Raw genomic sequence first — 26,180 nt, forward strand, 5'->3', positions numbered from 1 at the left:
TCCTGGCCAGTGAGAGGATTCCCCCTGGTGCTACCACAACCATTGTGAGAAATGATTAAGGGCACTACAAGTCAGAGAACGTGTGGAATTGGGGCGGAGGGAGTTGAGGGGAAGTGGACATGGAGATGAGGGCTGCATAAGGGGCATGGGTCTCTTCTATTAGGTGGCAAAGGGCAGAGGGTCTGCTGAGAGCGTGATGCCTGAGCTGCAGTAATCGATAAACGAGAGGAGACGAGACACTGAATCTTGACTCACTGCATCTTGAACCAAAAGTAATGGAATACCTACTTCTAAATATCCCTGGTGCACAGACACTCCAAGTTTCTTACATTTCAAGCGTCTAAACTCTTAATCGCCTCTTTAATCTTTTCCTGACTTTTCTATTGCTCTACTGCTTTATTTGGGCTCTCCAATTCTCGTCTTGCTCCTATTAGATCAGTATTTAATTCCTATATTCGTCTACTGTGTCTTCTCACTTATCAGGATTCTATTTCTTCTCTTGCAACACTCTGCAGGCTGCCCTTTCACTCTCAAATTAAATTGAATGTTCTCTGTCGTGTTTTCAAGTCTCTCTAGCCCCTAGCTACCTTGCTGCACTAATATCCTTTTATATTCCCTCTTGCTATATTCTGTCTTCTCAGTTTCGACTTTTGGCTCCTCGTCCTCCCTATGCTTAGTCTCGTTTTCGATCCTTTGAACTTCTTGCCCCCTGTCACTGAAATGCTCTTCCACTTTCTCTTAATTCTATCTCTGTCTACTCTCTCTTCTGTGGTTATTTAAAATCTCATTTGCTTCAACATTCCTGAGTCATCGTTTCCTGGATCTAACTGCTTATTCACTTTTATTGTACAGTTTCTCATGTTCAGCGCTTTGGCTTAAGGTGCTTAATAAAAGACAAATAACATACAAATACAACCCTGGGAGGACCACAGCAATCAGAGATAATTTAGAAAGAGAACATCTTCTGAGTTCTTTCCTCTTTATTTGACTCAAATCTCTGAAGAACTTGCATAATCCATGCAACTATTTTGGGCAATTGTGTGTGAAAAGTTGACATTTTAACTGTAGCACAGTAAATAAAATAGAAAATAAACAATTCTGTTGTATACCACAGAAGCCCTCACCTTCCAAGGCATTGGGTTTATGCAAAGTATTCCTTATGACTGGCAAGTATTTGCCGCTGACTGTATATGGCTTGCCAGGTTTGTGGCATTTACAATTTTCGGGATGGGGCAGTGGTCAGGGCTAGCAAGGGATGAGCCCCAGCAGTCTGCCAAAATGCTGGTGGATTCAGGGCCCTGCCGGGGATCCCTCTCCAACAGCAATGAAAGACAGTTTTATTTTTATTGCCACAGCCTGTGGATTCGAACCCAAGCCCTGCTCGTATCAAGCCAGTGTAAGTGCAGTGTTGGGATTTTTGTTTGGAACAGTGTAGGGAATTAGCTGATTGTTCACCTGTTTATGCTATGATTTTATTTGGGATCTTTGGCTGGCAAAATGTAAGACTTGGCACTCCGCTAGGCACACTATGTTTTCATATCGACTATACTGGATACAGCAGATTTCACCACATATCACAAAATGACCAGGTCACACAATAATAAACCACACACAGCTTCCACAGTTATGCCCTCAGGCACTTTATCTTCACTCAGCAAAACAGAACAAACATGTTGCATGGAAAAACATCAGCATTGCTGGTTGTTGAACACATGCAAGAAACAGGAGGAAAGCTCTAAACACAGCTTGGCAGAAACACAGTTTTCAAAATCTGTCAATGCATTGATACTTCCGGTTATACTGGTATAAACTTCCTTAACATCCCCCCACCAAGACATTGATTTCTCTTTCGCCTTTAGTGAAACTAGCTATTTTCATAAAGTTTCTTTATTGTCTCATCACCCATTTTCAAGCATTCTACTGTGATGTCATGGGATACCTCTGGTCAATCAATGCCCACCTTTTGGCCAACGACTCCCAGTATCCCTCCAGCCTTTTTGGGTATTTTCTACAATGACAGCGTTCATGTTCAATATTTCACTGAGCCCGGATGAAATGTGCACCAGCTTGAACAATGAAATCGTTCTTTCAAACGCACATTCTGCCACCTTATTGTGCTCTGAATCTAACCTCTGCAAGGCACACTGCTGATCAGCTTTCGGTTTCTGTAGTTATTTCCTAAGCCAACATTGCATTGTGAGTTCATGCACTTACACCCTACAGCACAGGCTGTGGCCTAAACAAACCCACTCTGACCCCAACCTAAATACTGATGTCAGTAGGATTGTAATTAGGTATTGTTAGTAGTGTTAGTATTTAGTGGTTAAGGTTGTTAATAACCTACACTATGCTATGCTAAACGCCAAATCAGCCCCCTCTTTACTTCACCCTCAATGCCACACATCACTACTAACATCCTTCCTCACACTTATAACCCATGCTTTCCTTTTAGCATCACTTTAGACTGGTGCAGTGTCCCTATGAAATCAGTGGCCCCACTGAAATTAGTGTAAGGTTGAAATATATTCCAACAGGCCTCTGTGCTATTTCAGAATTGCTGGAATCCTTTTTGTTTTATTCAGTAGACTGCTTGACGTGAGGGGCTTCATTTTTCAAGCACTCTATTGAATGAAACAAAAAAGATTCCACCACCTGTGAAATAGCGCAGTGCCATTTCATAGGTGCTGGATTTCTTTTGTTTCATCTAAGACTGCTTGACACATGAAGCCCAAAACGGGCTTCATGTGTCAGTCTCTTGAATAAAACGAAATCAATTCAGTGCCTATGAAATCGTACAGTGCACTGCGATACTGGCTTGTCAGCAGTAGGGCTTGGGTTCAAATTCCCAGCACAGGACCTAAAAAAAGGCAAGGAAATCAATTGTTTTACTGTCACGTGCTGTGGATTCAAACCCAAGGCCCGCCGATAACAATCCAGAGTCACATTGCACTAGACTATTTGGGAGATGCTGCATTACTTTTCTTGCATTCAATATACTGCTTGACAGATAAAGCCTGTCTCAAGCAGGCTATTGAATGAAATAGGGCTAAAGTTTGAATCGCCAGCACTGGACAATAAAATAAAACTAAGTGAGGAAAGCCATTTTCTTTTACTACCCCGAGTTGGGGACACTTTAGGCCACGCCCATCATTTAGGCCACTACCATCATTTAGGCCACACACCTTCGTTACAGCCCCCCCCCACTCGATTTCCCACCTCACTTAAGGCACCAGCAGTGGTTAATGCTTACCAGCTACCTCCCTAAAATCCAGGTAATCCCAAGCAACACATATGTTTTCCCACTAAGTATCAATGAGAGGATGACAAGATGGCTGCTGTCCTCCAGGAAGCCGACCAGGACCATATAAGAAATTCTTCATCTCTGCCTCGCTTCAGCCGTCAAATTCATACCATGATGCAAGCACTTTTGGGTTTGTCTGTAAAGTTTTAATCGGATGTAGTCAGTGCTTAGTGGCCAGGACGTTCAAATTCAAAAGGATGAGCAATTGTGATTGGGCATGTGACCCCCTTCACAACCTTAGTCCCCCCTATAATACTGCAATCGCTGCCCTTGTACTACGAGATTCTATGGGCTAAACTACTACTTCAAGAAGGCATATTCAATAGAAGGCTTTTCAGGAGTTCCCACTTGTTTGCTAGTGGGGCCTGGGTGCGGCAAGACCCGCTCGACTCTTGCCTCTGTCTTCCTGATTTCCATTTGAAGAAGTGATCCTCCAAATAAGGAGAGACACAGCCTGTTACTAATGACTTGCACATCTTACTGAGCTGCTTAGTTTGAGCCAGACACTCAAAAACGAAATTACAGCAGATCCGAGGCAGGGATCCAAGGCAGAGATCAGCAGCAATATCCCGAAAGCCTAACTGAGCACCGGGGGAACCTCGGCTTCGCTGGGCTTCCTGCTAGCTTTGCTGTTGTTGGCTGCTTAAGTTATGGTTGAAGTGTAGTGGGTGTTTTTACAGCTGGTGATCAGGTGTTGGTGGGATGTGCATTAGCATTTCAGTCTGATAAGGCTTTCCTTTTGGCTGGATTTATGCCAGATGTATTCTTGCTGTTATACTACCTGTTGGGATGTTCATATGAGTCCCAAGATGTGGATGGCTTGAGCCTCTTGCGTGATAATTTCAGGAAGTGTGTTGACAGAGGCTGCAAGTGTGTTGTTCAATGAGCTTAGAAGGATGTTAATATTGTGGTCGGTACACTGGTAGTTTGGTCATGTGGAAACTTTACACTAGTGACACTTAGGCCCTCATCATACATGCAGTGGTAATGCAGTGGTAATTCCACCTCAGTGGAATTACCATTACTGCTGTGGTGTCTGGCGGAATTACCGCCCTATCACCGCTTGGTGGGAGCAGGCACACACCATTGGCAGTAACAGTAAGTCTGTCCGGTGGAATTATTGCTGTAAGTGGCTTCCGGGCTGTAATTCCACCCAAAATCTGCAGAATTACCATTACCACTGGCATATTCACTGCTAATTCCGCTGGCGGAATTACCGCCGTCAGGAATAGCATCACCTGCCAGAACGGGAAGCCTGCCAGCGGCCATCTTGAAAGATCCAATCCACTCAAAATCACTATTAAGGGATTGCTATCCAAGCCCTAAAGCCACCCCATGCATGTCCACAGGCAAAGGGAAGGTGCCAGAAATGCACCAGAGAAAACCCAGATTCTCCAAGCAGGAGCTCACTATGCTGGCAGAGGAGGTGGCGGCCCATGCAGAGGAGCTGTATGAGCCACACAACCGCAAGATGTCCTCCCAGAATAAGAATGCCATTTGGATGGCAATACGGGACAAGGTGGCAGCTGTGGGTAATGTCCCATTGGACTGTGAGTACATACGGAAGCGCTGGAATGAACTAAAAGCCAGGGTGCGGATGCTTGTCTCCAACCATCATAGGGACACAGTGGCCACAGCTCACACCATGGGAGGAGAGGGTGAGCAGCATCCTCCACATGGCGGGCCTGTAGGGGGTACTTCAGAGGTGGCAGCCAGCAGCCAGGATGACCCTCGTGAGTGCATGAGTAAATCATGGACCCTTTGCACAACCAAACAATGGAATGTCAACAGATGCACGTGCAGTCATCTAAAATAAATTCATCCAGTCAATGCAGAAGCAACATATGAAACACATCAGGACAGTACATCAATGGGCATGGTAGGTGTGTATCCCCTAAAAGGCACACCATTTACAAGGAGGTGGCCCTCATGTAGGACATACCCAACAACCATGGTACTGCAAGTATCATGGACAGTCACCTATTCAGCAGGTATATTCCCATCACCTCGTGCTAGCATGGCCAGCACCCATGTAAGAACACATCCACCAAAGAGCTGCAACACACTGAACATATGGCACAAATGCAACATTTGCAGATATCTGGGTCACACACCCAAGATATGCAAAAGAGCAGTAGCAGTAAGACCTCTGTGAAGACGAATTCCCACCGACCATCACACTAACGCTCCCATCCCATGGCTAGCAGGGTATCCCTCATGTGACAGGTGAAGAGGATATTCATACAACAATGGGTCAGCCCTACATTGGCACCTGTTCCCTCGCACAGCTATCAAGTGCATGACACCACAGGCCAGGTCAGGCACACATTCCCACCAATCCATCATACTGCCTGTCACATGAAGAAAGCCACAATGGGGCGGTATTTCACTGTGACCCCAATGTACAGTGCATTCACTGAAGGAGAGCACACCCTACAACCTTCCAAAAAGGGTGATGATGCACTGTTTCCTGTCTCCCAACAGGCACACAAGACACCCAGGTTCCCATGGAGGGCACCAGTGGGTCCGGCACACCTGGCCCTCCAAGTGCAATGAAGGGATCAGGCCATGCCACACCCAGAAAGGATATTCCCCAGAAGGGAAACTCCAGGACACCTCAGTCCAAGGTCCCTGCTGCTGGCACAGCAGACATGCCACAGTCGTGGCCACAACAGCGCCCATGACAGAGCGTGCAGGACCTCAAACCACTATGCCACGTCCCACCACTGTTGCGCAGTAAATTGTGCGAACCAAGAGCATAAATAAGGATGACATACAGGCAGTGGAGCGGGACACTACACTGGACACCGGCACCACACCTGCTGTTGCAGCAGCACCTGACTCTGGCACCCATGACTCTACCTCTCCAGCTGCCCTTGTGAGTGAGATATCCCAGGGATCACCCACCTTTCCCAGCCACTCGCCTATGTGCCCCCCCTTGTCATCTCGCAGGGTCATAGCCGGGTAGCCCTCATGTGACAGGGGAAGAGGATATGCATACAACAACGGAACAGCCCTACATTTGCACCCATTCCCTTGCACAGCCATCAAGTACATGACACCACAATCCAGGCCATGCACACATTCCCAACAGTGGAGAATTACACCTGATCATGAAGCCACACTAATCCATCATACTGCCAGTCACCTGAAGAAGGCCGCCATGGGGTAGTATTTCACTGTGACCCATTGTACAGTTCATACACTGTATGAGAGCACACCCTACAACCTTCCATTGTCATGGAACGGAGGGCACTGAATCACCATCTGAAGTTGTCGAGGTGCATGGTGAGTAGGCATCAGGCATCCAGGGAAGGCACCTCCATCTCTCTCCTAGGCCAGTGCCACAACACACTGTGGATACCATCTGGGAGAGGTTCACACAGATGGAGAGGTGGCAGAACAGGATGGAGTGCATGGCTCAGGAGCAACAGTCTGACTCAACGGCAATGCGTAATGCGGTGCTTGGTGCCTCCAGGTGGGTGTCTACTGCCCTAGACTGAATGTGTCATCGTGCTTCTGAGGGAACTGCTAGCACCACCCCCATGAGCCAAAGGGTGCTGGAGTCGTGTGAGGAACTGTCGGCCACTAATGAGAACATATCCAGGGCCATAACCTTTACCCTTCAACATGTCTGGGGCAGTGAACCGAGCAGCTCCATTTCAGCTACCCCTACTGATGGCTCTGTGGTGAGCACGCCAATAAGGCACTACTAGCGTGTTGCTGCTCCGATGACAAAAGGTGCCAAGAGGAGGCGATAATGGACACATGTATAACATAGACTGTAAACCACAAGGGTGTGGGGAGGGTATTGTGTTGGGGATGACGGTGTGGGGAGGGTGTTGTACTGGGCATGGGGGTGTGGGGATGGTATTGTGTTGGGAATGAGGGTGTGGGAAGGGGGAGTTTGTTGGGGAGGGTGAGTTGGGGAGTGGCAAGGGGGTGGGGAAGGTGGGCAGGGGAGGAGACAGGTCGGTGCGATTGGAGGGTGTGTTTGGGATATCTTTTTTCACACTTGAGTATTGAATACTAGTTAATTTGAAGCAATGCTAGGACATTCCCTACTGTTTGAATGTGAGTTATACAATATGTGGCTAGATACAAAGGCGAGCAGCTTGTGATTATCAATGTCATTAGAAATAAAAGTCTATTACTTCTTGCTGGACCAGACGACTATCCCTTCCCTCTTGTCACTCACTGTGTGGCAGAACTGCAGCTGCTGGCAGTGACTCATAGTCTTCTGGGGGTGGCATGTCCTCATCAGGGGGCAGGGGGACATATCTCCTGATGTTGTGCTGCATGGCACAGGCAAGAGATATTTGTCCAACTTACTCTGGCCTGTACATCAAAGCTCCTTTTAAACATTGTTTTAATGTGTCTCAGTTCATTGAACTTTTCACCTCAAAAATGCATTTACAAACATTCACATACACAGTTCGTAAAAAGAATGTAACGACAGAGTAATTGCAGATCTGAAATTCATCATGAAACAATAATTAAATATGTGAGGTCAGTTTGGAAATAAAATACATATATAATATCAACTTACATAAAGACCATATATCCCCATATGTCCTTTCCTTCACATAGAATATAATGGCCCTCATTACAACTCTGGCGGTAGCCGTGCCATTAAAAACAGGATGGCTGCCGCCGGAATTGCATTTTTTCCGGCACCCATGAATGGGCAAGAACCGGGTCATGCCAAGTTAGGTGGACCCGGTACTTGCCCATTTTGGGGGGCTGGAATCAAGGGCCTCCTCATCCCCATTCTGCCCCATAGGGCTGAATGGGGATGGGGACGTCGGATGCACCGGCACAACTCTGCATGTGCCGCTGCATCCGATGTGCTCTGCTCGCGGGTGCCGTTACACCTGCCAGGAAAAACCTGGCGGCTGAAACGGTTCCCTCGAGCAGAGACTGTAATATGGCAGTCTGGGAAGTATGGTACCGGCATGCTTACCGGTACCGTACTTCCCAGACCACCATGCTCGTAATGAGGGCCAATGTTTCTATAGTGGGCAATCTTTATATTCAAGCTCTCAGCATTTAAACAACAGCCCCAGAATTTATCAGTTTTGATAGAATTATAATCATGCACAAATCTGTCTAAGTGCAACATGCACAAGTCTCCATGTTTGATACACAAAGTCAGTACATGTTGGCTTATCTCAGTCTTGTTTGCACATCCATAAATCCTTCATATTCGATTACCCACAGGGATTTTCATCTCTGGCCTTTAATCGCCTTTGTAGGGAGCCTACCTAAGCAAAGTAACAGCACAAATCATTTTAATTCCGGTGAAGGGCATAACATCAGATAACCTTGTGTTATTAAATATAATGATTTCGATAAGTGAGATACATTTTAAGCTTTCCCAGATGTTCATAATTGAGCTGCCAATCATACAGGAGAATTATTTTCTGAAAATCGTGCTGAAGTAATATGAATGCTTTGGTCCAATCTCGTGCCCACCCTACCACCAAAAACTATGTTTTATTTTCCTCACAGAAGGCTTTTAAACGTCCGGATTTTAATGAGCTACCTAAGAGGCAGAGTAGCAGACATATCCGAGATTTCCTCATTTTGATATACATGATAGCCATCCTATACCTAGCCTATAAATCTCCTTTGATTTATCATGTGCAGAGGCGCGTTATAAATTACCTATCATTTCATATCATTCCATCACAGTACTTGCATGTAGGTTCTTTTACTATGAGGCAGCCTATGCATTGTCACAGCATGCACACAGCTCACGGCCAGCACTCGTCGCTTTCTTGGTCTTTGATTGGCATTGCAGTATGCATGTTGCCTGTGTTGGGCCTGTGCGTTGCTATCGGGTGATTAGTTCTACTTGTGCACGTTTGTGGTATCTGCGTTCCTTCCATTATGGTTTCACATACATAATTACCAGAGTACATGCCATTATTTTCTGCCAGTGGTACATTGACTTCGTGCAGTGGTGAACTGTGACATTCAATGTTCAGGGATGTGTTCAATTGCATTGTGGTTCTTTCAGTCCTGTGTGTATGTATTTTCTGCCTGTTGGGACAATATGCATTGGCGACATACTATTGCATTGTCCAGCATGTCCTAGTCCTGTGGATTGGTGGATGTCATGTGCGGGGTGAGAGGGCAAGTCCTGTATTAACAGGGTACTGACAAGCCATTCATTGTTCAGTCGTGGTAATGTCCTCCATTCATGGAATGATACTGCTTCCTGTTGCGGTATATCTCTTTGGATGCGTGGGGGGAGACCAAGACCGCATGGGTGCAATCCAGAGAGGCAATTATGATGGGCAGGTGAGCTGCTGCATAAAAACATGCCTTCAACGCATTTATCTGTGCGTAAGTGGTGGGCTGGGAGATGTGCCAGGAGGCATGCGCAGGAGTGCTTCCAGCACCTGCACAAGCACATATGAAAATGTGGGCTGGATATTGCCATACAGCATGCCCACAATGGGCTGGTAGGTGTCAGTTGCAAGGAAATGTAGGACCAACACAAATGGTCTCCCTGTTCAGCTGTTACAGAACAATCAGCTGGTTGTCAGTTAAGGTCCAGGGTGAGGGCCTGACCCGGGGAATGTGCTCTCGCCTTGGATGCATCTCCTCCTCTTCTTTGCACCCTGTGCTGCTGGCAGCATGGTTTTGGAAAGTGTGTTTGGGTCTGGTGCAGGCCTTTTTAAGTCTTTTGGGGTGGATCCTGGATGCACCTGTGACTTATTTTCCATCACCTGTATGCATTTACCTCCACCTTGTAGGTGGAGGTAACTGCACTGTATTTTTGGTGGAATTACTGACCATTTTTTGTGGTATTTCGGTGGTATTTCAACATGTAATGTGGCAGAAATACCATTTTGAATCTGTGCAGTAATTCCGCAAGTAGAATTAGCGTTGGGCTAATTCCGATAAATAATGGCGGTAATTCTGCTGCCGCTATTTCCACCAGGGCTAATTCTAATTACGACCCCTTATTTGGCGGTATGATCAAAGTTGCTGTTATTCTGTTACAGCCACTTTTGCCATATGCCGCTGAACTCGTGATGTGGCCCTTAGTCTTTGATGGTTTGCTTCTCCTCGGTGGATGGGTGGTACATGATGAATTCTGTGTTTAACAGCAATGGTCTGTCCTGTATGGCAAAAGGATGCCAACCCCAATTCTTCTCCAAGATTACACTCAAATAAAAATTGATGCTCGCCAATGTCCGCTCAGCAATCAACCATGCAGCTGGCATTGGAGACCTCATCACCACACACGATTTGAATGCCATCTTCATTGCTGAGACCTAGATGCCATCCTCCTCTACCCACATCCTAGATGCCCTCACCCTCAATGGCTAAAGAATTCTACAATAAGACCATCCAAACATGATTGGTGTAGGCCTTGCCATCGTTCACAAGACATCATGGCCATGTACCCAGCTGGACGCAACCACCATTGGCTTTTTTGAAAAGCTATCCTGCCACTTTCCGCTCTCCCCAAAGGACACAGATACTGTTCATCTCATCTACACACCAATCTCACAAACAAAATCAACCACCATGCTTGAGTGAAATGGCGCACCCTCAAGCCTAAACCTTCAGCACCCTGGTACACTCAAGAACTCAACCTCAACAAACAAACCACCAGAAAACAAAAAAAGAATTGGTGAAATTCCTGCAGCGCACTCAACCTTGCGCTGCTCAAGGAACTCTGTACTACACACAGGCGACTGATCAACACCGCCAAGGCCACCCACTGCCAAACCACCATAGCCAAGGCCAACAATGAAAGCAGAGCCCTCTTCAAAGCCATCAAGCTCTGTATCATCCCTCTGCCTAACAGACTCGTATACACACTCCATCGAAAAATCCACCACCATCAACTCTTTTTTCATCAACAAATCAACATGATCTGCCAACACATAGACACTAACACCACAAATGACAGCACATTACACATCCCATCCCTCAAAACCACAACTACCTGGACAACTTTCAAGACAATAAATATGGAAGACCTCACTGGCACTTTAGCATCCCTCAAGGCCAAATCTTATGCAGACGACAACCTCCCTGCCTCTGTACTCAAGACACTTCGAACTGAAGCACCTCTCCTTTAGCTGACAATCATCAACAGCTCCCTAACTCAGGGCACCTTCTCTGCAACCCTCAAGGCCGGAAAAATCATCCCACTGTTTAGGAAATCAACACTGCACCCTGACGATTTCAGCAACTACTTCCCCATCACCCGTCTTCCCTTACTAGGTAGGATCTTTGAGAAAGCAGTAACCACACAACTCCTTCAACACATCAAAGCCAATTACCCCCTTCATTCCTACCAATCTGGTTTGAGACCCAGATGCAGCAAAGAAATGGCTAATATCAAGGTGGTCGACGATGCCCTTAAACTCCTTGATGATGGCCATACTTGCCTCCTAGTACTCCTTGACCTCTCAGCGGAATTTGACACAGTAGACCAAAAGACAGTCACTGACAATATACATCGCCACTTGGGGATCAGCGAGATCGTCCTCAGCTGGTTCAAATCCTACCTTGCAAATCACCAATAGTTTGTAGAAATGCATTCTTCCAGATCACTAACTCTACCCATCACCTGTGGAGTCCTGCAAGGATCCATCTTGTCCCCCTAGATCTTCAATCCTTACATGGAACTGCTCTGACCCTATTTGCTCCACACAATATCCACATTCACTGATACACAGATGACACGAAGATCTAACTCAAGATAACCTCCATCAAAAGTATCCGCAGGCTCAAGGCATGCCTCATATTGATCCATTCCTGAATGTCCAGTGCTTACATGAGGCTTAACCCCTTCAAGACTGATTTCCTACTGCTGACCAACAACAACAAACACCACCAAACAGCCAATCTCTCTGCTATGAACCTCAAGAGATTCACACCTCATCTGGCCACCTGTGCCAAGTCCCTTGGGTTCAACATCGACATGCACATCATGGTCAAACAGCACATAGCAAGGAAGACAGAAACGGCCTGATACCAATTTATACTCCTGCTGAAAATCAAGCCCTTAATGATAGAAAACAACTTCAGATCCACTGTCTAAGCTTTGGTCACCTGGATGGTGGCAATACCCTCTTGGAAGGCCTTCCGGCTACTACCTTGGCACCCCTGAAATGTGTCCTGCATGCTGCAGCAAGACTCATTAAAGGACTCTGAACTTTCAACCACATCACCCATGCCGTATTCGAACTGCACTGTCTCCCACTGCAAGCCTGTATCATCTTCAAATCCTGTTGCATAGTGTACAAGGCTGTCATCCTGAAGTTTACAAGCTACCTCAATGAGACTCAGCATCGACAGAGCCTTACGATCCACACGAAGTAAGGAAATGTGCAGACTTGAATGATAATGGTGCAGAAGTTAGAACCAGAAGACAGGCGTTCTTCAACCACTATCCAAGACTCTGGAACCTCCATCCCATCAACATCAGACTTTCCCCATTACTTCTACAGTTTAGTAAAGAGCTCAAGACCTTAGTCTTCAAGGAAAGACCCCCCACCTTAACACTTAGATTCAGACACCCTGCACTCCCCACCATACCTGAGGCTGGGTTATCTGCTCACCACTGTCTCCCCCTCCCCTGATTGCTTGTAGATCCCATACTGTCAACTGCCCATCCTCGCCCTCCTGTAAGCTACGTGCTCCTTTTTTCTCTGCTTCCCTCACTGTGCTCTTCCCCCTATGATTGTAAAGAGCTCTGTTGCTTCCCGAAGCTCAGTCCAGATCAATAATAGTTACACTTGTGCCCTCTTCTGTGTTAAGAGCGGCCGCTTCTCGGCACGATATCTGCACATTCCTTCAATATTTGCATCTGGCTTTTCTCCCTTTTCAGTCTCACACTCTTCCCTGCCCCTTTCCTCATGTGCTCTAGAGTTGAGACCACCCATCAGGGCACGAAAGGATCAAATCTGCCCAAGTTGCACTCCACAACCACTTACAAACAAAACACTGGGTGGTTTGCTCCCAGAGGAATGACATTTTTAAAAGTTTATATTTTGGGACGATACGCTCAGGAAAACAAAATATACATCCACTAAAATTTGAAAAATTAGAAAAAGATCCCACACATGGTAACATGATGATAAAGTAGGAATCGGGCGGTCGAGCAGTGGCGGGGTGAATCCAGCAAGAGGCTACAGGGAAGAGAGCCGAAAGTAGTCAGTGAAGGTGGTGGGGCGCGTGCGTGGGTGTGGGGTGTCCCCTCTTACCTTCAGATAGAGATAGACTAACGTTAAGAAAAATCCAATGTTGTTGAGATTTAGGTTGAACTAACCGCATAATCAAACCACTCTTGTGAGATATGACGAGCTCCAGGGATCGGCCAAATGTCTGCTCTGTGACTACCAGAGTGAGACGCTAAAACATCTGACCCTGGTTTGTCCGAAGTAGAAAGACCAAAGATCAATTCATCTGTATGGAAAAATCTACGAAATTGCTGGTTTCGATGCAGAGAATTGGTGGCAGCTTATGTATGGTGCTCAAGATCAACGAGTTAATTTTGCTATGGTGAAATTCCTGGAAGCCACTCTCAAAAAACTGAGGGAGAGAGGTGGAGGTTAGTAGTCTTAAATGTAATTTTAACATCACATGTAAATAGGTGAAAGGGAGGGAAGTTTGGGGGGCAATGGAACTAAATGGATTGTTTGGTACGAAAAGTGAAAAGTTTGTTATAAACTATATACACTAAATAGAAAATTAAAAAATAAGAAAAATACATTAAAAATGGAAGCGGGTTGGGGGAAGGAAGCAGTCAAAATAAGAAGTAAAATGACAAGACAAATGGAAGATGAGTAGACGTAGAGACCTACAATCTATTGTGTCTCCTCCTTCCGCGCCATTTACTGAGCTGTCAATGAGGAGTGCAGTGGAGGGGGTGTGGGGGGGCAGGCAGACCTTGATGGGAGTACAAACGGAAAGGTGCTGGGAAGCTACAGGGGAGAAACTACACACAAGAAACAGGCGCCAGTGGGATTTGGGCGCCAAGTCTGTGCAGACGAGGAAGGAAGCGAGAGGTGAGACTGCGTTTATAATGAATGCGGCGTTCACGCTGCCAGGGGCCTGGTGAGGGGGCACGGGCGACAGAGAAAGAAAGGTGTCCCGACACGTGCGCGCGCGAACTCACGAATATGCCAAGTAGACTTTCAAAGGGAGGGTGAAATATTCCTGCACTGAACGGAGGAGTGGGGGAGGGGGCGGTGACGAGGAATACAAGGCCAGCGTGGAGCTGCTGAAGGCTGCGGGCCATGTTTGATGTTTCCAGTGGAGTGACTTTGCTGAAAATGTTGTGGGGGGGGGGCATGACATCTAAATGAAAGGGGTTACACAATGCACAGACCGTGCACGCTCTATGGATGCAGTCAAGGGCGTACTGGGGCATAAAATGGTCTCGGACACCAACGAAAAAGTGTCCCACACTTGCAAATGGGAATTCAATCCTTTTGTGACACTGTTTGAATAGTACCCAGGGGGAGGTTTTTGATAAAATGTGATGCAAATTGAACATTTTAAAGAATATTTATTCAGCAACACTGGGCAAAACCATTAGCTGCATAGTGAAGTAACTCATCATACTGGCCCACATTGACCAAAAAAGTGCCCCACTTGGACCCAAAAAACTGCTCCACACCAGCATTTTGCCTTTTTGGTTCGGTCATGGGCCTATTGCCCAATAAGCCAGTATAGGCCAGTACGAGCCTGCATGCAGGTATTCGGTCATGGGCCTATTGCCCAATAGGCCAGTACGAGCCTGCATGCAGGTATTCGGTCATGGGCCTATTGCCCAATAGGCCAGTACGAGCCTGCATGCAGGTATCTGGTCATGGGCCTATTGCCTAATAAGCCAGTACGAGCCTGCATGCAGGTAGCAAGGCCGACGGCTAAGGACTGCAGGTGCAAATTGCACAGCATCAATTGCATGTTTCCCACCTGCAAGAGTACTTGCACATGCAAAAAGGCTTTGCGTATGCCCCTGTGGCCTCTAGCCAAGGACGTCCATGGCTTGGTATGGCTGAGTGGTACGCATGGTGCACACCCCTATGCTCTGCAATGCGGGTATCCCGCACATTCACAGAAACATGGTCCAGAGGCAAACGTCATTGCTCGGTATTACAGAACGTTTGTACTGCAAAAAAGGCCTAGTCTAAAAAACATTCACTTTCAATGCATTTTTTCACCAGGGCAATGTTTTCACTACTCCTAGTCCGTTTCACTAGTGCAAAAATGCATTGGAATTTTTTTGTTGCTGCTCTCAGACAATTGCACTTGCACCGATGCCAAGTTTCTGTTATCTGGCCCTTTATCTGCAGTAGAGGGCAACACGTTGTGCATCAGTAGTGCCATTCACCAGAACACTCATTACTATCAAAAAGAGACGCTTGGGTGGTACTGATACACTTGAATACGACCAACACACTCTATTAGCCATTCTGCAGGCAACACGTCCCCTAGACTCCAACAAACAGGAACGCAAGGGCACAAAGCATCCCTAGACCGAAGAGGGAGAATTGAGAAGAGCGGCTGCGAGTGCCCCCAAGTGGCCACACATGGTAGAGGCGATGCATTGTCCTTCTTCACCCACAGCCTCTCGGGGCCCACAGTGTCCCTAGCCCGCAGACACGGGGATGGACTGGCCTACAGGGACTCTGGAGATTTCTCTTTGGGCCTCTCTGCCGCATGGGCCTCTTTTGTGTGGTGGCCTACTTTATTTTCCCATGTTTATATGGGAAAGGGATTGGCCTTGCTCGCAATGTGTAATATGGGGCCACTTTAAGAAACATTTCCAGGGTCTCTTTTGGATCCCAGTCCACTCCTGATCAGACCCTCTAGTTTACATCTGCAAAATGAATTGCCAGTTACCTATAAAATGCCAGCAATGCCATTCAAAGGAGCAAAGTCATGCTGCCCATCATTTCATGGAGTCTGGGGCCTGAAACTATTGGTAGTTTTGGCTGCCTGTCGATCACAGTGCCAGAACCTTCGTGGCACACTCATAGGACCACTCCTTACTAATTTATTTTTAATCAGGAGTGTGCAATGAGGACAGCGCCGCTGGGAGTGCCTTTCACTGTGCAGCCCATTTTAATGAAGCATACAAGCTGCAAAATGTTCCGTTTTGTGCTGCTATGTTTTCATGTTCCCTGTGCTCTAATCAGACTTCCATATCCCAGGAGCCTGATTAGGGCACACAGACTGCATAAGCAGGATCTCGGAAAAGGACCCAGGCAGTGGAGGGATGTGCAGAGCCTTCCCGGCCTCTGGCACACGACCCGGCTTTCCGTCTGCAAATCACTGGCATCGGACACTTACACTCAAAGGGCCAGATTCTCATATAATAGCACCGACCACGACCCGGCTTTCCGTCTGCAAATCACTGGCATCGGACACTTACACTCAAAGGGCCAGATTCTCATATAATAGCACCGACAATAGGCACGCAGAGAATGCACTCATTTCATAAGATAGCTCAGTGGGTTTAGCGCTCGCTGCTGCGATCTGAGCGTGATCTGCAGGTCGTAGGTTCGAATCCCAGCAAGGCCATCTCAGCCTTTCATCCTTCCGAGGTCGATAAATGAGTACCAATTTCGGTTGGGTGATATTGTATGGAAATATGTGCTCTGTAAAGTGCTTTGGATTAAGGCGCTATAGAAATAACACATCATTATCTTTAATAGAAATGCTCAGCTCACCTTATTCACAAAGGGGACCTAAGCTTATCAGGAGGGGCTGGACAGTGATGCAAAAACAGTGATTGGTGCATCCCATTTCCATATATGCAGCCGGCACTAATGTATGACAGGATCCACTGCATATCACAGAGATGGTTCTATAAAGGACCCGTCTCTGCGTGACGATCGGAAAAAAAGCATTTACTTCCGTTTGGGGGGTGGAGATGCGATTGGGACGCGCGGTTTGATCTGCAGCTGTCACACTTAAGGAACACACCGTGACAGGGTCATTTCTGACCGTGCAATAATTTGTGCACCCCCCTGCGCCTCTTTCAAAAGGCCCGGGTGAATTACTGTCATTTCGGGGCATTTAACAGGGCTTGCATTTTGTGAATTCAGAATGCGCTTTTAAATGCCCTGAAACATCCCCTTATTTGTGCAAATGCACAAAGGGGGGTACAGGGCATCGTGGTGATGTGTTTATTGAGAATTGGGATGATACGGTCATTGGTGCAAGTGAGGAGGTGCGCTGCCACATCTCCTCACTTGCGCCCAAAAAGCCCCAAAAAAAATTATATTCTGGCCCAATTTGACTCAAGTCAGCAAAAACCTCAACTCCTAGAAAATATTAGCTGTTTAAATGAAAGCCAACGATTGGAAAAGCGGTGTCCTGTTGACATGTAGCCACGAATCGACCAAATCGTGACTACAAAAGCTAAAATCGAAATGCAAAAAAGAAAAGCTACTGTCTAGCATGGAGGTGTTTCAGAAAAGCTAGTGTCTAGCATGGAGGTGTTTCAGAAAAGCTAGTGTCTAGCATGGAGGTGTTGCAGAAAAGCTAGTGTCTAGCATGGAGGTGTTGCAGAAAAGCGTCTGTCTGGCATGGATGTGTTGCAGAAAAGCTACTGTCTAGCATGGAGGTGTTGCAGAAAAGCTAGTGTCTAGCATGGAGGTGTTGCAGAAAAGCTAGTGTCTAGCATGGAGGTGTTGCAGAAAAGCGTCTGTCTAGCATGGAGGTGTTGCAAGAAAAGAGGCTGTCTAGCATGGAGGTGTTGCAGAAAAGCTACTGTCTAGCATGGAGGTGTTGCAGAAAAGCGTCGGTCTGGCATGGATGTGTTGCAGAAAAGCTACTGTCTAGCATGGCGGTGTTGCAAGAAAAGCTAGTGTCTAGCATGGAGGTGTTGCAGAAAAGCTAGTGTCTAGCATGGAGGTGTTTCAGAAAAGCTAGTGTCTAGCATGGAGGTGTTGCAGAAAAGCGTCTGTCTGGCATGGATGTGTTGCAGAAAAGCTACTTTCGAGCAGGGAGGTGTTTCAGAAAAGTTAGTGTCTAGCATGGAGGTGTTTCAGATAAGCTAGTGTCTAGCATGGAGGTGTTGCAGAAAAGCATCCGCCTGGCATGGATGTGTTGGAGAAAAGCTACTTTCTAGCATGGAGGTGTTGCAAGAAAAGGTAGTGTCTAGCATGGAGGTGTTGCAGAAAAGCGTCTGTCTGGCATGGATGTGTTGCAGAAAAGCTACTGTCTAGCATGGAGGTGTTGCAGAAAAGCTACTGTCTAGCATGGAGGTGTTTCAGAAAAGCTAGTGTCTAGCATGGAGGTGTTGCAGAAAAGCGTCTGTCTGGCATGGATGTGTTGCAGAAAAGCTACTGTCTAGCATCGAGCTGTTGCAAGAAAAGAGGCTGTCTAGCATGGAGGTGTTTCAGAAAAGCTACTGTCTAGCATGGAGGTGTTTCAGAAAAGCTAGTGTCTAGCATGGAGGTGTTGCAGAAAAGCCACTGTCTCGCATGGAGGTTTTGCAGAAAAGCATCTGTCTAGCATGGAGGTGTTGCAAGAAAAGAGGCTGTCTAGCAGGAGGTGTTGCAGAAAAGCTAGTGTCTAGCATGGAGGTGTTTCAGAAAAGCTAGTGTCTAGCATGGAGGTGTTGCAGAAAAGCTGCTGTCTCGCATGGAGGTTTTGCAGAAAAGCGTCTGTCTAGCATGGAGGTGTTGCAGAAAAGCTACTGTCTAGCATGGAGGTGTTGGAGAAAAGAGGCTGTCTAGCATGGAGGTGTTTCTGAAAAACTAGTGTCTAGCATGGAGGTGTTTCAGAAAAGCTACAACCTAGAATGGAGGTGTTGCAGAAAAGAGGCTGTCTAGCATGGAGGTGTTGCAGAAAAGAGGCTGTCTAGCATGGAGGTATTCCAGAAAAACTAGTGTCTAGCATGGAGGTGTTTCAGAAAAGCTACTGTCTAGCATGGGGGTGTTGCAGAAAAGAGGCTGTCTAGCATGGAGGGGTTTCAGAAAAACTAGTGTCTAGCATGGAGGTGTTGCAGAAAAGCTAGTGTCTAGCATGGAGGTGTTTCAGAAAAGCTAGTGTCTAGCATGGAGGTGTTGCAGAAAAGCGTCTGTCTGGCATGGATGTGTTGCAGAAAAGCTACTGTGTAGCATGGAGGTGTTGCAAGAAAAGAGGCTGTCTAGCATGGAGGTGTTGCAGAAAAGCTACTGTCTAGTGTCGGGGGGAAATTCTGCCGGGGTCGGTCGGGCCGTCCGCAGACCTCCGGGCAGGGAGGCCCCAACTCCTCCCGTATTTCCCAAAAGAGATAGAGTATGAGACACACACAAGAAGCAATGTGACTCTGCTGTTTATTAAACACAAACGGCAGGGATGGGTCAAGGATCATACGCGTCTGACCTGACACACACACAATCGTGGGGCTCGCAGGCCCTTTTTACTGTAGTATGACGCGCTACCTGCGTCACTTTAGAAAATTAACAAAAAAACCTATCGCCACTCTTAATTGGTTGCTCGAGTGGTAGGGTTAGTATAGCATACGTATAGAGAATAATATGAGTGGCTGAGGGCTAGTCAGGTGATATATCTGGGTTGTCCCTACAATTAGATACATGAGAATTGTTACATGAGGACTCCTAATGGTTGGTTGATGTTAATGGCGTCAGTGATAAGAGCCCCATGTTCTGATTGGTGCGCCCGTGAGCTTCCCAGCCTGGGACCATCGCTGTTCCCAGCTCTCGGTGTACCTGCAATTTGCAACAATGTTTCACTATTGGTACATGCAGACAATGTGAAGACTTATTCGTGAGCTAGACGGCCGACTACTCCCATCGTTGCAGATGTCCATTGATCCTTTCAAGTGTATCTGCCTGTGTCTTGTAACGAGGGATCCAGATGCCTCCTTCCTCCTGGGCTTGGCATCTCGTCAGGTTCGGCTTGGTCACGTGGGATGGGACCATGTTTGAGGCAGAATTCTGCACAATTAATATTGTTTTTCCACAGTTTGCCTGGTTTAATTGCAGGTGCGACTTTGATGTTAGTGCGCGGCGTGCGAGGTTGCAACATCGTGCCCTTGATGGTCTGCTTTTGGAATGTGGGTTTGCAACATTACGACCTTGGCTGTCTGCTTTCCCAGGCTCATTCTGCAGGATCAGCAACCTGACTCTTGTTCTGTTAACGTCCACGGGAGCTCTTGCTTGCGGCCTACTCAGGCCTAGTATATAGGTGGAACCGTCTGGTGCACAGGCGCTTTAGGTTATAGTCTCATATTGTCTTAGGACCAGTATCGTGTCTTCGTTATAATTCTCATTATGGCACCCAAGTGTAGGAGAAGCGTAAGCAAGCTCTTTAGGCGAGTTCATGATGCGTCTTGCGTTTCTGCATTTCTGAAAGCCTATATGGAAAATAATAAAGATGCACGTCCGTGAGTATGTCTGTCGCCTACGTCATAGCACTGAGTATATTCTTCATGTAGATTGGTGCGGGAGTGTCCAGTGTGTATGTTGGCACAGGTGTGCTATCCGTTGGCTAGGTCGTCATGGCATCTCTAGTTTTAGTCCAGTTGATCCATGCCGCAGGCATCGGCATGGGCAGGGCGGGCTGCTGGGCAAGCAGATGGACACATCCGTATGTTCCTGTACCAGGGTATCTGGTCGTCTGGTAGATGGGCAAACTCTTCTCGTGGCGGGTGCTTGGGCCGTGAACCTTTAGGCCAGGCGCGAGAGGGGAAAGAGGGGAGTCTGTTTTTCCATTTTACCACTTCAGTCCCCCCTCTGGTCGACTTGTGGACCACAAACATATCCTTTTCGTTATCTCCTCTTACTCTCCACACTTTAGTTATTCCTCCTAAATGTCCATAATGGTTCACATGATCTTCAAATGACCAATACATATACTCACAGGCTCCTCCAGGAGTACAGTATACCCATTTCCCTATGTAACTCCTGGGGTTTCTTGGGTTCTCGACCTTCACCGATGGTGGGTCCAGATGGTTGGTGATGATCTGGTTGCGCAATTTCTCTCTCTCTTGTATTATTATGCCTGTGTGTTGGCCGTCATCTGCTGGCATCAGTGGGTGCATACCGACCATTTCAAGCAACTCGTCAGTGGTGCGTGCCTTCCGGGCTTTCCAAAATCCTATTATGATCAGTGTAGCTCCAGCCAAAATAATACAGCCAACTATAATTTTCAGTCCATCTGACAGCCAAGATGGCATCCATGACCATAATAGCGAAAACCAGCTCTCATCCTTTTTCACACCCGTACTTTCATCCACCATTTTGGAGTGTAACTGGGCCAGTTGTGAAACTGCTTCTGTCAATGTGCCGTTGTCAGCATCATTGGCAGGAATGAATGTGCAGCATGATTGTCCTATCTTTGCGCAAACTCCTCCTTCCATGGCAGTGAGGAGGTCCAATACATATCTGTTCTGCAGTGCTACCATCCTTATTGCTCGCAGCTCTTCTTTTATTGCGTTGAATCCGTTTACTGTAGAATTGATGGTCATCATGAGTTCCCATCTAGTTATCTGGAGCCATTTTGCGTTCGCGTAAGCCTGCAGTCCTGGATGTATTATTGAGGAGAAGAACATTGCTGCTCTGCTGAATAGTCTGTGTTCTGGAGGAATCGAAGTGAGTGCCGTTTCCGACCTTCCCCATAGGTAATTTCCTGTCAGAGGTTCCCCTTGTCTTTTCCGTCTGTTTAGGACAGTATCATTGCCGTTGGTCCTGTTCCCTGGCTCCCCCTGAGGCGGTGCAGATCTCTTATTTCTCTTGTCCCCTTCATCCATTTTGGGAAAGTTTGCCACATTCACATGCTTCTGGGGTACCACTAGCGATGGTACATTGACGTGCACCATCGTGCATACACCATTCCACAGAGGGGGCAGCGTGTGATATGCCTTTTCTCCACAGGCCCAGTAATGGTCCATTATCACTGCTGTTCCTGCTCCCCCCTCAGGTAACTCCATCACGCTTCCACAATTGGTGTTATATCCTACGTCCACCTCTCCTTTATGTTGGTAGCATACTTTAGGCGCAGTCAACGGCAGTATTGTTATCGGGTCTTCATCCGTTTCTATCCATGTGAGCATGGGCACGTATTTGATCCAAGTTGTCCAACATCTGTGATTGTGCGCATCGATAGTTGAAATAGTTTCTTTTGTTACCATGTTGCTGCCAACCACTCCTATCTCCCATTTGTTGTCCAAATATACTTTCCCCGTTATCGTCACCAGTGGCCTCTCCCAGCATCCTAATTTACCAGGGACTTCAGTGGCGTACCAATCACATGATAAGTATTGCAGTGTTACTTTCTTTGTTTCTCCTTTTGCAGGACCACTTGTTATGTATCTAAATGCTTCAGCATGTAAACTGCTCTTGTGGTAACTCAAATAAGTCTTGAGGAAGTTGTTTTCGTATGGGTATGAGTCTCGTGTTTTCCACGTCATATGCACCACTGTTCCTTGAAATCTTCCTTTCGTTTGGAACAGTGCCAAGTATATTATGCACCGTGCCGTTTTTTCGTCTATTTCTGTGGCAACAAATGTTCGAGAAGCGCTCATGGCGTATGGTATTAATGTGCAAACGTAGCAGCTGTCTTCTGTTGTCTGCTTACCAATGCGGGTCATGCGTTGATACCATATGTTGTTTGAGACGTGTGCTGAATCTTGTATATAATTGTCAATACCTTTATTATCTGAGTATGTGCTGCGTTGCTCTCTATTCTGCTTGTGCGCAATTTTGCTAATATCACCTGACGTAACACCTGTTGCAGCTGGGGATGGGGGTGTGTTAGGTTTGGGTACAGCAATAATATTGGTATCATAGCTGTACTGCCATACAGAGGCAGCTACGAACCCGGTGATTATCAAAATCCCTATTACTTTTATTACATATGCTAATTTCACCGGCATTTTGCTCTTACCTTGCTGCAGTCCGGCAGCGAATTCTTGCGATGTTAGAGTTGCCCGCCTGAAAATTCTTAATATGCTGGTTAATGTTAGTTGTTAAGCTCTCCCTATCAAATAGTCATTCAGTGCCCAGGCGAAGAGCTGTTCCCACGCTACTCTGAGCGATCTATCTCTTAGGGCAGGTAAGTACGGGAGGAGGTGGGGCATCGAATATTCTATGGCCAAAAGGAACGCTGTGTAGTAAACTCGTACCCTTTTCCTTTTCAGGTACGTTGGCCTTTTTATTTCATATACAAATTGGTGTGACAATTCTTCTGGGTAATTATCGTCTGAGGGTACCATCTACTCCTGGGCAGTGAATTTGTTAGTTATCTACTTCTTAGCAATACAATAATACGCGGTTCCTGCGTGTGCGAGAGAAAAAGAAAAGAGCATTCACGTGTTTACATGTGTATTTGTGCGAGGCAATGTCCTTTAGTACAGTTACTACTATAATGGGTACAGGGGTCAGTGGATGGTGGGCAGGGGGTTTTTGGGTTCAACCGGTGGGCGTTGTTTTACTCTTTGAGCGTGTGATCATGGGGTGGGCTGGATGGGGATCACCCCTTTCTTCTTCAGTTATTGTCTCTGGGGAGTCTGGGGAGTGACAGGGTATGGGAATACTTGAGCCGCTGGCTGTGGTAGAACCTCCTTCTTCTGTTGTCGATGTTGTTGCTGTTCTCTCAATGGACCTGTCGATGGCGCTGGGGCGGGTCTGTTGTCCGTAGATCTTTACGTCGTGTAGGTGGTTCCAGGCACGCTTGTCCTGTAACTTTACTGCTCTTGTTGATACCTCCTCTACCAGATGGGGACCAGTAAAGCGTGGGTCATTCCATCTCCTATTGAAGTTGCGAAGTAGTACGTGGTCACCTTTAGCAATCTTACACAGTCCTTCCTTTTCTAGTTCTTTATCCGCGTCTTCTTGTTGGCTTCTATTAGACCCGCCCCGTGTGCGCTCGAGCTGTTGAGACACAAACACTACACTAGTAATCAAAGAAGACACATATTGGTACATTTCATCACCCAGAACACTTGCAGTGCTTTCATGGTCGCTAAATGCTCTTGACGTTGGCGTTAGGGGAAGGCGCATTTGACGTCCAGTAACCACCTCATGGGGAGTGAGGTGGTGGTCGGACCCTGGCCTATTCCTCAGCTCAAATAATGCTAATGGAAGACAATATAACCAACTCTTCTTTGTTGTTTGCTGTATCTTTACAATTGCCTCCTTTAATAGGCCATTTAGGCGTTCACATATACCGTTGGCCTGTGGGTGGTATGCACATGCAAATTTATGTTTAATGTTCAGCAGCGATGTGATGTGCTGAAACATCTCGTTTGCAAAATGTGGGCCGTTGTCTGACCTTAACACCTCGCACACTCCCCACCTGGGGAAGACCTCCCTCACTAAGAACTTGGCTGCTCTAAATGCATCTGGGTGTGAACAGGGCCCTGCCTCAATCCACCTAGAGAATGGGCATACTACTACAATCATATACCTATTTCCTTGACATATATTGATCATATCAACATAGTCAATGTGGAGATGCCGGAAAGGTCCCTCTGGCCGGGGTATAGTACCTCTTATAACCTTGAGAGTGTGGCCGGCCGTAAACTGTTGACATGTGATACAGTTACTGATAAAATTCGACACATGCGAATTTAACTCGGGGCAGAAGCAGTCTTCCCTAATTCGTGCTGCAATTACTTCCTTGCCTGTGTGGGCTGGATGATGTAGTTGGCTCAGGGCAGTGTTCAAAAGTGCCAATGGTATTACAACCTTTCCAGTGCCACCCTGGCGCCATAGTGCGTCAGTTGGGGACATTGTGCATCCTCTTTTTACCCATATTTCCTTTTCGGCCATTGGTGCAGCCGCTTGTAGCTCCATAATCTGTGTGGCTGGGAGATGGGTATACCCTTCTTTTAACAACATCTCTTTTGCTATTCCCCTCCCTCTCCCTCTCTGTGACTCTGGGGGGTTCCATATCTCACCAAAGTATGCAGCATACTTCGCATGTGCGTCTGCTGCTGCATTCCCTTTTGAGACATGATCTTCACCATTGGTGTGTGCGGTGCATTTTACTAAGGCTAGTTCCTGGGGGTCATTTATTACTTCAATCAGTTCAGTCAATAAGAGAGCATGTTGCACTGGGGTGCCATCAGCTCTCCTAAACCCTCTTCTTCTCCATTTCGACAACCCTGAGTGGACAGTTGATGTAACATATGCGCTGTTGGAATATATAGTCACTCGTTTGTCAAAGCTTTCCTTCAACGCCAAGATCAGTGCGACCAGTTCAGCTGCTTGAGCGGAGTAATGCTGTGGTAATTGTACACATTTCACTGCCACACACACCGGTACCTCCATCATTTTCACCACTGCTGCCCCAGTCCTCCTCACACCATCCCCCTGATCGATGGTTGATGACCCATCAATAAATAACAGCTCACCCCCCTCTAGTGCGTTTTCCTCAACTTTTCTAGTACATGAGTACATTTCAGTTGTTTCAGTACAGTCATGGGCATAGTCTCCTTCCTCAATTACTTCTGCTAGGAACCTTGCAGGGTTGACCGTGCTACATCTAACAATTGATAGTTCAGCTCTGGATAGAATGATCTTATAACCTGATTCCCTTTGCGTGGTTAGGGTAGATTTAGGTTTATTCAATATTGCAAAAAGTGCATGTTCCACAAATAGTGTAGTCGGGCACCCCATGGTTATTGTTGATGCTTTCTCCACCGCAAAAGCGGCTGCGGCGAGACCTTGTTTGCAGGGGAAGTGGCCTAACATTACAGGATCTAAGTGGCCACTGTAAAATGCTACTGGTTTGTAGCCCATGCTTGTTTTTTGAGCCAACACGGCTTTCATTACTGCTGAGTCGCAATGTGAAAATATAAAAAATCGCCGCTCATAGTCTGGGGATGCCAGCACCGGAGCAGTTGATATCGCATCTTGTAATTCATCAAAAGCTT

The 26,180-nt window shown here is 46.8% G+C and overlaps 1 protein-coding gene across 1 annotated transcript in view; it reads left to right on the forward strand.

The window, feature by feature from the left end:
* HAPLN4 (hyaluronan and proteoglycan link protein 4) overlaps positions 1-26,180 on the forward strand; it is an 805,823-nt gene that overhangs the window by 748,357 nt on the left and 31,286 nt on the right. The gene's annotated exons all lie outside the window — the stretch shown is intronic.

The sequence above is a fragment of the Ambystoma mexicanum genome, chromosome 1p, assembly GCF_040938575.1.
Source record: "Ambystoma mexicanum isolate Mex_15411 chromosome 1p, UKY_AmexF1_1, whole genome shotgun sequence".
NCBI lineage: Eukaryota > Metazoa > Chordata > Amphibia > Caudata > Ambystomatidae > Ambystoma > Ambystoma mexicanum.